Below are 14,552 nucleotides of genomic sequence, written 5' to 3'. Positions count from 1 at the left end.
AGGTGGGCACAACCCACCAGGGCGCGCCTGGGATTGTGCCCCCCTCGGGGCACCCCTCTGGTACTTCTTTGGCCCACTAGATGTCTTCTGGTCTAAAAAAAATCTCCAAAAAGTTTTGATGCGTTTGGACTCGGTTTGGTATTGATTTTCTGCGAAGTAAAAAACAAGCAAAAAATAGCAATGGGCACTTTGTCAATAGGTTAGTCCCCAAAAATGATATAAAGTTGCTATAAAATGATTGTAAAACATCCAAGAACGATAATATAACAAAATGGAACAATAAAAAATTAAAGATACGTTGGAGATATATCATCATCCCCAAGCTTAATTCCTGCTCGTCCTCGAGTAGGTAAATGAGAAAAAACAGAATTTTTGATGTGGAATGCTTCCTATCATGTTCATCACATATTCTTTTCTTTTGTAGCATGGACATTTGGACTTTTATATGATTCAAAGCAATAGTCTAGTTTTGACATGAAGATTTCAGTACTCAATCATATCAACTGTTGGAAATATGCCCTAGAGGCAATAATAAAATGGTTATTATTGTATTTCCTTGTTCATGATACTTGTCTGTTGTTCATGCTATAATTGTATTAACTGGAAACCGTAATACATGTGTGAATACATAGACCACAACATGTCCCTAGTAAGCCTCTAGTTGACTAGCTCGTTGATCAATAGATGGTTATGGTTTCCTGACCATGGACATTGGATGTCATTGATAACGGGATCACATCATTAGGAGAATGATGTGATGGACAAGACCCAATCCTAAGCATAGCACAAGATCGTGTAGTTCGTTTGCTAGAGCTTTTCTAATGTCAAGTATCATTTCCCTAGACCATGAGATTGTGCAACTCCCGGATACCGTAGGAATGCTTTGGGTGTACCAAACGTCACAACGTAACTGGGTGGCTATAAAGTTGCACTACAGGTATCTCGGAAAGTGTCTGTTGGGTTGGCACGAATCGAGACTGGGATTTGTCACTCCGTATGACGAAGAGGTATCTCTGGGCCCACTCGGTAATGCATCATCATAATGAGCTCAATGTGACCAAGTGTTTGGTCACGGGATCATGCATTACGGTACGAGTAAAGTGACTTGCCGGTAACGAGATTGAACAAGGTATTGGGATACCGACGATCGAATCTCGGGCAAGTAACGTACCGATTGACAAAGGGAATTGTATACGGGATTGGTTGAATCCTCGACATCGTGGTTCATCCGATGAGATCATCGTGGAACATGTGGGAGCCAACATGGGTATCCAGATCCCGCTGTTGGTTATTGACCGGAGAGTCGTCTCGGTCATGTCTGCATGTCTCCCGAACCCGTAGGGTCTACACACTTAAGGTTCGGTGATGCTAGGGTTGTAGAGATATTAGTATGCGGAAATCTGAAAGTCGTTCGGAGTCCCGGATGAGATCCTGGACGTCACGAGGAGTTCCGGAATGGTCCGGAGGTAAAGATTTATATATGGGAAGTCCTATTTTGGCCACCGGAAAATGTTCGGGATTTTTCGGTATTGTACCAGGAAGGTTCTAGAAGGTTCCGAAGTGGGGCCACCTGCATGGGGGGACCCACATGAACGTGGGTAGTGGGGGCAAGGCCCCACACCCCTGGTCCAGGCGCACCAAGAACCCACCTTAGAAGGAATAAGATCATATCCCGAAGGGATAAGATCAAGATCCCTAAAAAAGGGGGATAACAATCAGTGGGGAAGGGAAATGATGGTATTTCTTTCCCCCTCCTTTGCCAACGCCCCAATGGACTTGGAGGGCAAGAAACCAGCCCCCTCCACCCCTATATATAGTGGGGAGGCGCATGGGAGCAGCACCCCAAGCCCTGGCGCCTCCCTCCCTCCCGTGACACCTCTTCCTCCCCGCTTGCGCTTGGCGAAGCCCTGCCGGGATCCCGCTACTTCCACCACCACGCCGTCGTGCTGCTGGATCTCCATCAACTTCTCCTCCCCCCTTGCTGGATCAAGAAGGAGGAGACGTCCCCGCTCCGTACGTGTGTTGAACGTGGAGGTGCCGTCCGTTCGGCGCTAGGATCATCGGTGATTTGGATCACGACGAGTACGACTCCATCAACCCCGTTCTCTTGAACGCTTCCGCTCGCGATCTACAAGGGTATGTAGATGCACTCCTCCCCTCTCGTTGCTAGCATTTCCTAGATTGATCTTGGTGACACGTAGGAAAATTTTGAATTTCTGCTACGTTCCCCAACAGTGGCATCATGAGCCAGGTCTATGCGTAGATTCTATGCACGAGTAGAACACAAAGTAGTTGTGGGCGATGATTTGTTCAATTTGCTTGCCGTTACTAGTCTTATCTTGATTCGGCGGCATTGTGGGATGAAGCGGCCCAGACCGACCTTACACGTACTCTTACGTGAGATAGGTTCCACCGACTGACATGCACTTGATGCATAAGGTGGCTAGCGGGTGTCTGTCTCTCCCACTTTAGTTGGATCAGATTCGATGAAAAGGGTCCTTATGAAGGGTAAATAGCAATTGGCATATCACCGTTGTGGCTTTTGCGTAGGTAAGAAACGTTCTTGCTAGAAACCCATAGCAGCCACGTAAAACATGCAACAACAATTAGAAGACGTCTAACTTGTTTTTGCAGGGTATGCTATGTGATGTGATATGGCCAAAAGGATGTGATGAATTATATATGTGATGTATGAGATTGATCATGTTCTTGTAATAGGAATCACGACTTGCATGTCGATGAGTATGACAACCGGCAGGAGCCATAGGAGTTGTCTTAATTTATAGTATGACCTGCGTGTCAATGAAAACACCATGTAATTACTTTATTTTATTGCTAACCGTTAGCCATAGTAGTAGAAGTAATAGTTGGCAAGACAACTTCATGAAGACACGATGATGGAGATCATGGTGTCATGCCGGTGACGAATGTGATCATGCCGCGCCTCGAAGATGGAGATCAAAGGCGCAAGATGATATTGGCCATATCATGTCACTTTATGATTTGCATGTGTTGTTTGTCATGTTTACATCTTATTTGCTTAGAATGACGGTAGCATAAATAAGATTATCCCTCACTAAAATTTCAAGAGATGTGTTCCCCCTAACTGTGCACCGTTGCGAAGGTTCGTTGTTTCGAAGCACCACGTGATGATCGGGTGTGATAGATTCTAACGTTCGCATACAACGGGTGTTGACGAGCCTAGCATGTACAGACATGGCCTCGGAACACAAGCAAAACACTTAGGTTGACTTGACGAGCCTAGCATGTACAGACATGGCCTCGGAACACAAGAGACCGAAAGGTCGAACATGAGTCGTATAGTAGATACGATCAACATGGAGATGTTCACCGATGATGACTAGTCCGTCTCACGTGATGATCGGACACGGCCTAGTCGATTCGGATCATGTATCACTTAGATGACTAGAGGGATGTCTATCTAAGTGGGAGTTCATTAAATAATCAGATGAACTTAATTATCATGAACATAGTCAAAAGGTCTTTGCAAATAATGTCGTAGCTTACACTTTAGTTCTACTAAGATATGTTCCTAGAGAAAATTTAGTTGAAAGTTGATAGTAGCAATTATGCGGACTGGGTCCGTAAACTGAGGATTGTCCTCATTGCTGCACAGAAGGCTTATGTCCTTAATGCACCGCTCAGTGTGCTGAACCTCGAGCGTCGTTTGTGGATGTTGCGAACATCTGACATACACGTTTTGATGACTACGTGATAGTTCAGTGCGTAATGTTGAACGGTTTAAAATTGTGGCACCAAAGACGGTTTTGAAACGTCGCAGAACATATGAGATGTTCAAAAGACTGAAATTGGGATTTCAGACTAGTGCCCACGTCAAGAGGTATGAGACCTCTGACAAGTTTCTTAAGCCTGCAAACTAAGGGAGAAAAGCTCAATCGTTGAGCATGTGCTCAGATTGTCTGAGTACTACAATCACTTGAATCGAGTGGGAGTTAATCTTCCAGATGAGATAGTGATGGTTCTCCATAGTCACTGCCACCAAGCTATTAGAGCTTCGTGATGAACTATAACATATCAGGGATAGACATGATGATCCATGAGCAACTCGTGATGTTTGACACCGCGAAAGTAGAAATCAATTAGGAGCATCAATTGTTGATGGTTAGTTAAACCACTAGTTTCTAGAAGGGCAAGGGCAAGAAGGGATACTTCATGAAACGGCAAAACAGTTGCTGCTCTAGTGAAGAAACCCAAGGTTGAACCCAAATCCGAGACTAAGTGCTTCTGTAATGAGGGGAACGGTCACTGAAGCAGAACTACCCTAGATACTTCGTAGATGAGAAGGCTGGCAAGGTCGACAGAAGTATATTGGATATACATTATATTAATGTGTACTTTACTAGTACTCCTAGTAGCACCAGGGTATTAGATACCGGTTCGGTTGCTAAGTGTTAGTAACTCGAAATAAAAGCCGCGGAATAAACGGAGACTAGCTAAAGGTGAGATGACGATATGTGTTTCCAAGGTTGATGTGATCAAGCATCGCATGCTCCCTCTACCATCGAGATTGGGGTTAAACCTGAATAATTGTTATTTTGTGTTTGCGTTAAGCATAGAAATGATTGGATTATGTTTATCGCAATACGGTTATTCATTAAAGGAGAATAATGGTTACTCTGTCTATTTGAATAATACCTTCAATGGTCTTGCACCTAAAATGAATGGTTTATTGAATCTCGATCGTAGTGATACACATGTTCATGCCAAAAGATATAAGATAGTAATGATAGTACCACATACTTGTGGCACTGCCACTTGAGTCATATTGGTATAAAACGCATGAAGAAGCTCCATGTTGATGGATCTTTGGACTCACTCGTTTTTGAAAAGATTGAGACATGCGAACCATGTCTATTAGTATATATGCATGAAGAAAGTCCATACAGATGGATCATTTGGACTCACTTGATTTTGAATCACTTGAGACATGCAAATCATACCACATGGGCAAGATGACTGAAAGGCCTCGTTTTCAGTAAGATGGAACAAGAGAGCAACTTGTTGGAAGTAATACATTTGATGTGTGCAGTCCAATGAGTGCTGAGGCACGCAGTGGATATCGTTATGTTCTTACTTCACAGATGATTTGAGTAGATGCTGAGAATATTTACTTGATGAAACACAAGTCTGAATTATTGAAAGGTTCAAGTAATTTCAGAGTGAAGTTGAAGATCGTCGTGACAAGAGGATATGTCTGTGATATGATCATAGAGATGAATATCTGAGTTACGAGTTTGGCACACAATTAAGAAATTGTGGAAATTGTTTCACGACTAATACCGCCTGGAACACCATATTGTGATGGTGTGTCCGAACATCATAACTGCACCCTATTGGATATGGTGCATACCATGATGTCTCATCGAATTACAACTATCGTTTATGGGTTAGGCATTAGAGACAACCGCATTCACTCTAAATAGGGCACCACGCAATTCCGTTGAGACGACACCGTATGAACTATGGTTTAGAGAAACCTAAGCTGTCGTCTCTTAAAAGTTTGGGGCTGCGACGCTTATGTGAAAAAGTTTCAGGCTGATAAGCTCGAACCCAAAGCGGATAAATGCATCTTCATAGAATACCCAAAATAGTTGGGTATACCTCCTATTTCAGATCTGGAAGCAAAAGTGATTGTTTCTAGAAATGGGTCCTTTCTCGAGGAAAAGTTTCTCTCAAAAGAATTGAGTGGGAGGATGGTGGAGACTTGATGAGGTCATTGAACCGTCACTTCAACTAATGTGTAGCAGGGCACAGGAAGTTGTTCCTGTGGCACCTACACCAATTCAAGTGGAAGCTTATGATAGTGATCATGAAACTTCAGATCAAGTCACTACCAAACCTCATAGGATGACAAGGATGCGTACTACTTCAGAGTGGTACGTAATCCTGTCTTGGAAGTCATGTTGCTAGACAACAATGAACCTATGAGCTATGGAGAAGCGATGGTGGGCCCGGATTCCGACGAATGGCTTGAGGCCATAAAATCCGAGAGGATCCATGTATGAAAACAAAGTATAGACTTCGAAAGAACTACTTGATGGTCGTAAGGCTGTTGGGTACAAATGGATTTTAAAGGGAAGACAGACAATGATGGTAAGTGTCACCATTAAGAAAGCTCGACTTGTCATTAAAATGTTTTCCGGCAAGTTCAAGGAGTTGACTGCGATGAGACTTTCTCACTCGTAGCGATGCTAAGAGTCTGTTAGAATTATATTAGTAGTTACTGCATTATTTATGAAATCTTGCAGATAGGATGTCAAAACATTGTTTCCTCGACGATTTTCTTGAGGAAAGGTTGTATGTGATACAACCAGAAGGTTTTGTCAATCCTGAAAGATGCTAACAAGTATGCAAAGCTCCAGCAATCCTTCTAAGGATTGGAGTAAGCATCTCGGAGTTGGAATGAACGCTTTGATGAGATGATCAAAGATTTTGGGTTTATACAAGGTTCATGAGAAACTTGTATTTCCAAAGAAGTGAGTGGGAGCACTATAGATTTTTTGATGAGTATATGTTGTTAACATATTATTGATCAGAAATGATGTAGAATTTCTGGAAAGCATCCAGGGTTATTTGAAAAGTATTTTTTAATGGAAAACCTGGATTAAGCTACTTGAACATTGAGCATCAAGATCTATAAGGATAGATCAAAAATGCTTAATAGTACTTTCAAATGAATACATACCGTGACAAGATTTTGAAGTAGTTCAAAATAGATCAGCAAAGAAGGAGTTCTTGGCTGTGTTACAAGGTGTGAGTATTGAGTAAGACTCAAGACCTGACCACGGCAGAAGAGAGAGAAAGGACGAAGGTCGTCCCCTACGCTTTAGACGTAGGCTCTACAGTATGCTATGCTGTGTACCGCACCTGAAGTGTGCCTCGCCATGAGTTAGTCAAGGGGTACAACAGTGATCCGGGAATGGATCACATGACAGCGGTCGAACTTATCCTTAGTATCTAGTGGACTAAGGAATTTTCTCGATTATGGAGGTGGTAAAACAGTTCGTCGTAAAGGGTTACGTCGATGCAAACTTTGACACTAATCCGGATGACTCTGAGTAGTAAACCGGATTCGTATAGTAGAGCAGTTATTTGGAATAGCTCCAAGTAGCGCGTGGTAGCTACATCTACAAGATGACATAGAGATTTGTAAAGCACACACGAATCTGAATGTTGCAGACCCGTTGACTAAAACCTCTCTCGTAAGCATAACATGATCAAACCCTAGAACTCATTGAGTGTTAATCACATGGTGATGTGGACTAGATTATTGACTCTAGTGAACTTTAGGTGTTAATCACATGGTGATGTGAACTAGATTATTGACTCTAGTGCAAGTGGGAGACTGTTGGAAATATGCCCTAGAGGCAATAATAAAATGGTTATTATTGTATTTCCTTGTTCATGATAATTGTCTGTTGTTCATGCTATAATTGTATTAACTGGAAACCGTAATACATGTGTGAATACATAGACCACAACATGTCCCTAGTAAGCCTCTAGTTGACTAGCTCGTTGATCAATAGATGGTTATGGTTTCCTGACCATGGACATTGGATGTCATTGATAACGGGATCACATCATTAGGAGAATGATGTGATGGACAAGACCCAATCCTAAGCATATCACAAGATCGTGTAGTTCGTTTGCTAGAGCTTTTCTAATGTCAAGTATCATTTCCTTAGACCATGAGATTGTGCAACCTCCGGATACCGTAGGAATGCTTTGGGTGTACCAAACGTCACAACGTAACTGGGTGGCTATAAAGTTGCACTACAGGTATCTCCGAAAGTGTCTGTTGGGTTGGCACGAATCGAGACTGGGATTTGTCACTCCGTATGACAGAGAGGTATCTCTGGGCCCACTCGGTAATGCATCATCATAATGAGCTCAATGTGACCAAGTGTTTGGTCACGGGATCATGCATTACGGTACGAGTAAAGTGACTTGCCGGTAACGAGATTGAACAAGGTATTGGGATACCGACGATCGAATCTCGGGCAAGCAACGTACCGATTGACAAAGGGAATTGTATACGGGATTGATTGAATCCTCGACATCGTGGTTCATCCGATGAGATCATCATGGAACATGTGGGAGCCAACATGGGTATCCAGATCCCGCTGTTGGTTATTGACCGGAGAGTCGTCTCGGTCATGTCTGCATGTCTCCCGAACCCGTAGGGTCTACACACTTAAGGTTCGGTGACGCTAGGGTTGTAGAGATATTAGTATGCGGGAATCCGAAAGTCGTTCGGAGTCCCGGATGAGATCCCGGATGTCACGAGGAGTTCCGGAATGGTCCGGAAGTAAAGATTTATATATGGGAAGTCCTATTTTGGCCACCGGAAAATGTTCGGGATTTTTCGGTATTGTACCAGGAAGGTTCTAGAAGGTTCCGAAGTGGGGCCCACCTGCATGGGGGGACCCACATGAACGTGGGTAGTGGGGGCAAGGCCCCACACCCCTGGTCCAGGCGCACCAAGAACCCACCTTAGAAGGAATAAGATCATATCCCGAAGGGATAAGATCAAGATCCCTAAAAAAGGGGGATAACAATCAGTGGGGAAGGGAAATGATGGTATTTCTTTCCCCCTCCTTTGCCAACGCCCCAATGGACTTGGAGGGCAAGAAACCAGCCCCCTCCACCCCTATATATAGTGGGGAGGCGCATGGGAGCAGCACCCCAAGCCCTGGCGCCTCCCTCCCTCCCGTGACACCTCTTCCTCCCCGCTTGCGCTTGGCGAAGCCCTGCCGGGATCCCGCTACTTCCACCACCACGCCGTCGTGCTGCTGGATCTCCATCAACTTCTCCTCCCCCCTTGCTGGATCAAGAAGGAGGAGACGTCCCCGCTCCGTACGTGTGTTGAACGTGGAGGTGCCGTCCGTTCGGCGCTAGGATCATCGGTGATTTGGATCACGACGAGTACGACTCCATCAACCCCGTTCTCTTGAACGCTTCCGCTCGCGATCTACAAGGGTATGTAGATGCACTCCTCCCCTCTCGTTGCTAGCATCTCCTAGATTGATCTTGGTGACACGTAGGAAAATTTTGAATTTCTGCTACGTTCCCCAACATCAACAAGCAACCATGTCTTTCAAAATATCAACACTAAAGCAAGTTATCCCTAGCCCATTATTCTCAATCATTGATCCATTCATGAAACACACTCACATATTAGCTACACCCAATACTCAAGTAAGATCATAACACTACAGGAATCAGCTACTTTGCCGTCTGCCACGGCAGACGGCAAAGGCAAGGATGGCGGACGGCAAAGGCCTTTGCCGTCTGCCGCGGACGGCAAAAGGCTCCGGCAAAGTAGGCTACGGTAAAGAGCTTCTTTGCCGTCTGCTTTCTGAAGCAGACGGCAAAGGGGCCTTTGCCATTAGTGGCTGACGGCAAAGAAAGCTGACAGCAATAAATGTGCTGTTAGTCCGTTTGGCGGCTAACGGCAGCCTTTGCCGTCCGCCGCTGATGGCAAAGAGCATCCGGCCTTTGCCGTCTGCCACTATAGGCAAAGTGCTCAAACATGCTAGTCCCAGGAAGCACATGTAGCTGCCACGTGGCATGTTTGCCGTCAGCTAGCTGACGGCAAAGAGCCTGTACAACCCTGTTTTTAATTTAATTCATTCAATTTGACAGCAATTCATAGATATACAGAGATATACACATCAATTCACATATATACACAACAAGCATATCCAACACACAAGTTTCATCATATATACATACGTAACCAACACATATAGTTCCATCCTTACATATTACAAAAGTTTCACATTGTTCATCCTACACCGTTATCCATCCATCCATATAACAAGTTCCAACCATGCAAGTTCATTGATACAAAATAAAAGCACAAATGGAAAAGAAGCACTCCATCCATGCAAGCTTCCGTGAATTAAATCAAATCTGCAAAATGATAAACAAGATGTTGGAAAAAGAAGAAGAAAATGAAGAAGAAGAAGAAGACTATAAGAAATAAGCATACTTAAGTAAAATGGAGCTAACCTGGAAGAAAATGAAGAAGAAGAAGAAGAAGACTAGAAGAATACTAGAAGAAGATTAGAATAACAATAATAATAATAATAAGACTATAATTAAGCTTATTATGTAAACTTGGTCATTCTGTGCTAACATAAGTAATTTTGGAGTTAACCTATAGGAAACTAAGCATATTAGAGATAACTTAGCATATTAGAGCCAACTTAGGTAAAATGGAGCCAACCTAGCTAATTATGCCTTCTTTGAGTGAACTAAGCATATTAGAGCTAACTTATAGCTAACTTATGTCATTTTGGAAGAAGAAGAAGAAGACTATAAGCTTATTATGTAAACTTGGTCATTTTGTGCTAACATAAGTAATTTTGGAGCTAACCTATATGAAACTAAGCATAGTAGAGATAACTTAGCATATTAGAGCTAACATATGTAACTAAGCATATTAGAGCTAACATAGGTAACTAAGCATATTAGAGCTAACTATATATAGATCATTTTGGAGATCTGACATACCTGACATAGTTCAGTTCTCATTGTTCTTCTCCTTCTCCTTCCTCAGCCTGATGCGCCAAGAGCGGCGAGGCGGTGGAGGCAGTGGGATGTAGTCTTCTACCACAATTGGCGTGGTCATGTCGCCCAGCTGTGGGATCGCCGGCGCCACCACCGGCGCGAGGTCATTGTCAGGCACCACCACCATCGTGAGGCCATCTTCAGGTAGGACAGACATGACCATCGCTAGGTCATCCTCAGCCACCACCATCTCTTGCCCATGGTGCACCACCACCATCTCCTGCCCTTGGTCGGCCACCACCATCGCTAGGTCATCCTCAGCCTGATGCCCACTCTGCTCCTCTTCTTCCCCACTCTAGTCCGGATCATCCTCCTTGCTGTCTTTGCTGCAGCCTGAATCGCTGCTGCTTTTGCTACAGCCAGAATCACTGTTGCTTTTGCTACAGCCCCAGAATCGCTGCTGCTTTGGCTGTAGCTAGTGTCGCTGCTGCTGCTCCCATTGCCTATCCAAATGCAACAATTAATGACCGTTAACAATCGATGCGAGACAAAGCCAAATGTAGAGGAATGAGAAGAGGTAGAACGTACCTGCATCATCGTCGTCAGCGTAGCGCATGCGACACATAGTCGCGTTGAACACCTTCACGATGAGCATGGTGGCGTCGTCGTCGTACCTGAAGAGAAGGAAGTACCCCAGCCGCAGGTCGTAGGCACGGTAGAACTTCTCCCAGCCACGACACAGGTACATGGGGCTACTGTTTATATTGGGATTTTCTCCTTTTGCGTCGCTTACCTCAAAACCTGTTAGCAGGTTGCTGCAGGCTTCGGTTAGTCCGCTCTTAACGGACTGAACCCTTTCAATCACCGTGCTCATAAGAACACGTTGCTCATCCTCAATGGAAGCGCCTCGTAGCGCTTCCAGCAGACCATCTGGTGTCCCTGGTTGGACAGGGGTCACCGGTGGAATAGGCATACCCCCTTCTTTCGAAGGAGGTTGCGTGTCGATTCTAGAGCCGTATCGGTCTCCGGAATCAAGTCTGGTTGAGGGCCGAACTGAGTACGGCCCTCGTCCCCAGTCTCGCGGGGATTCGTTCCCCCTGGTGTTCGGCGACAGGGGCTTCGCCTTCAGGCGCCTCTTGATCCTCTCCCCGCCCGGGGAAGGTCCATTGGGAGAGCACCTCGTCGTCTCCTTTGGCCTTGGGAGAGTAGGCGGCTCGCGGTGTCTCGCTGGCCATCTCCTTTGAGTCCAACGAACCTCTTGATGAGGATCGCTGGGAGCTGTTGTGGGCCAGACTGCGATAGCATAATTAACCATGTCAATACATTGAAATAGAGAGGCTGGACATACGGGTATGTGGGAGTCATAGCACTTACGAAACAGCTTGAGGCTTGGTGCGGGGGTGTCGCTCCGGACTGCTGTCGACGTCCCACGCGGATTTGTCCGCAAAAGAGCCCTTCCCCTTTTTGGGCGTCCCCGCCTCCAGGTTCGTGGAGGATGCCCTCTTCTTCCTTCCCTCGTCAGGCGGAGGGTTGTCCTCCTCCTCCTCATCGTCGTCATCCTCGGCGCCGGAGGAGCGGGTCTCGTCTTCGGACGTCGCGTCCGAAGTGCACTTGCGACTGGGGCCACTTAGGACCCCCTTGGCCTTCTTCTCCGCCGTCTTATAGGCGCCGGCACCAGCATCTTCGTTAAATGCGGGATGACTGGTTCTTCAGGCAGCGGAGCCTGACACTAGATCCGCTTCGCCCTCTTCATCCATTTCTGAAAAAGTAATGACGGTAAAAGCTCAGATATCTTCCTTAGAGCAGACAAGTAGAGGACGTGTTGGAAACACACCTCGCTGGCGGGGTGGTTAATGTCGTGTCCACGGTCCGAATCCATGGCTGGCGGTATCTCGTTGCCCTTGAAGAGCAATTTCTAGGCATCTTCGTGAGTGGTCTCGAAGAGCCTCTTCAGGGTATGGTGCTTCTTCGGATTGAACTTCCATAGCGGGAGGCTTCGGCTCTGGCACGAGAGAATCCGGCGAACTAGCATCACCTGGATCACATCGACAAGTTTGACATTCTTGTCCACCATGCTTTGAACGCGCGTCTGCAGCGCTATCAGCTCGTCTGGCGAACACCAGTTCGGGCTCTTCTCGACCCAGGAGGTGAGTCGCATGGGAGCGCCGGAGTTAAATTCGGCGGCCGCGGCCCAGTTTGTGTCGCGGGTTCTGTGATGTAGAACCATTGTTTCTGCCATTCCTTGATAGTCTCCACGAAAGTGCCTTTTGGCCAGGAGACATTGGCCAGCTTGCTCACCATGGCTCCCCCGCACTCCGCGTGCTGGCCGTCCACTACCTTCGGCTTCACGTTGAAGACTTTGAGCCATAGCCCGAAATGGGGTTGGATGCGGAGGAAGGCCTCACACACGACGATGAACGCTGAGATGTTGAGGAAGGAGTTCGGGGATAGATGATGAAAGTCTATCCCGTAATAGTACATCAGCCCGCGGACGAAAGGGTGGAGTGGAAACCCTAGCCCGCGGAGGAAATGAGGGATGAATACCACCCTCTTGTTGGGCTTCGGCATGGGGACGACTTGCCCCTGAGCTGGAAGACGGTGGCGATTTCCTTCGCCAAGTACCCAGCCGCCCGAAGCTCAGTAATGTCCTTCTCCTTGACGGAGGAGACCATCCATTTGCCTTGGCCTCCGGATCCGGACATGGTCGGATGCTTGCCGGAGATGTTGAAATGTGGGGACTTGGCCGCTGGAGCTGAAGGATGGAAGGGGGAGGAAGGAGAAGGCGTGAGTAGACAAGGGCGAATTCTTATCCCCTTATAAAGGCAGTGAATATTGAACGCCTTCCCACTCGCCTCAAAACTCGCCTATTCCCAAGGGCTGTGTAAACGGCACGGTTGGGTTACCCATACCTGCTTCGACAAGACGTGCCAATGACAACCGCGTCTCGAAACATGGAGCGACAGACACAAAACGGTTCCAAATTATGATCGGGTGGACGTGATGTCGTGTTGTAAAAAGTTATCGGCGGATTGGACTCGTGGAGTATTATATTGTCTCTGCAGTTGTCTATGGTGTGTGTGTTACAGGTCCGGATACAATCATCACATCCGGAGACTATCTTGGAGTTCGGAAAGAAGGGAACCCGCCTTGCAATGCCGAAGATAAATCTGCGCGCCGGACTCCTCGTCATTGAAGCCAGGTTCAGGGGCTACTGAGGGAGTCCTGGACTAAGGGGTCCTCGAGCGTCCATCCTGTTAGCCATGGGTCGGATTGATGGGCTGTGAAGATACGAAGACTGAAGACTGCACCCGTGTCCGGATGGGACTCTCCTTGGCGTGGAAGGCAATGTTGGCGGCCAAATATGTAGATTCTTTTCCTTTGTAACCGACCTTGTGTAACCCTAGATCCTCTCGGTGCCTATATAAACCGGAGGACTTAGTCCAGAAAGGGGAGATACCCATTTCCTTAGTCATACAGGCTAGACTTTTAGAGTTTAGCCATTACGATCTCGTGGTAGATCAACTCTTGTAATACTCATATTCATCAAGATCAATCAAGCAGTAAGTAGGGTATTACCTCCATAGAGAGGGCCGGAACCTGGGTAAACATCGTGTCCCCTGTCTCCTTTTACCATCGACCTTAGACGCACCGTTCGGGACCCCCTACCCGAGATCCGCCGGTTTTGACACCGACAACGACCGATAAAGATCTTCGTAGAATATGTAGGAACCAATATGAGCATCCAGGTTCCTTTGTTGGTTATTGGCCGGAGAGGTGTCTCGGTCATGTCTACATAGTTCTCGAACCCGTAGGGTCCGCACGCTTAACGTTCGATGACGATTTTGTATTATATGAGTTATGTGATTTGGTGACCGAATGTTGTTCGGAGTCCCGGATGAGATCACGGACATGACGAGGAGTCTCGAAATGGTCGAGAGGTAAAGATTCATATATAGGATGATGATATTCGGACACCGGAAGTGTTCCGGGGTGTA

The sequence above is a fragment of the Triticum aestivum genome, chromosome 2D, assembly GCF_018294505.1.
Source record: "Triticum aestivum cultivar Chinese Spring chromosome 2D, IWGSC CS RefSeq v2.1, whole genome shotgun sequence".
NCBI lineage: Eukaryota > Viridiplantae > Streptophyta > Magnoliopsida > Poales > Poaceae > Triticum > Triticum aestivum.
This window is presented reverse-complemented; position numbering follows the sequence as displayed.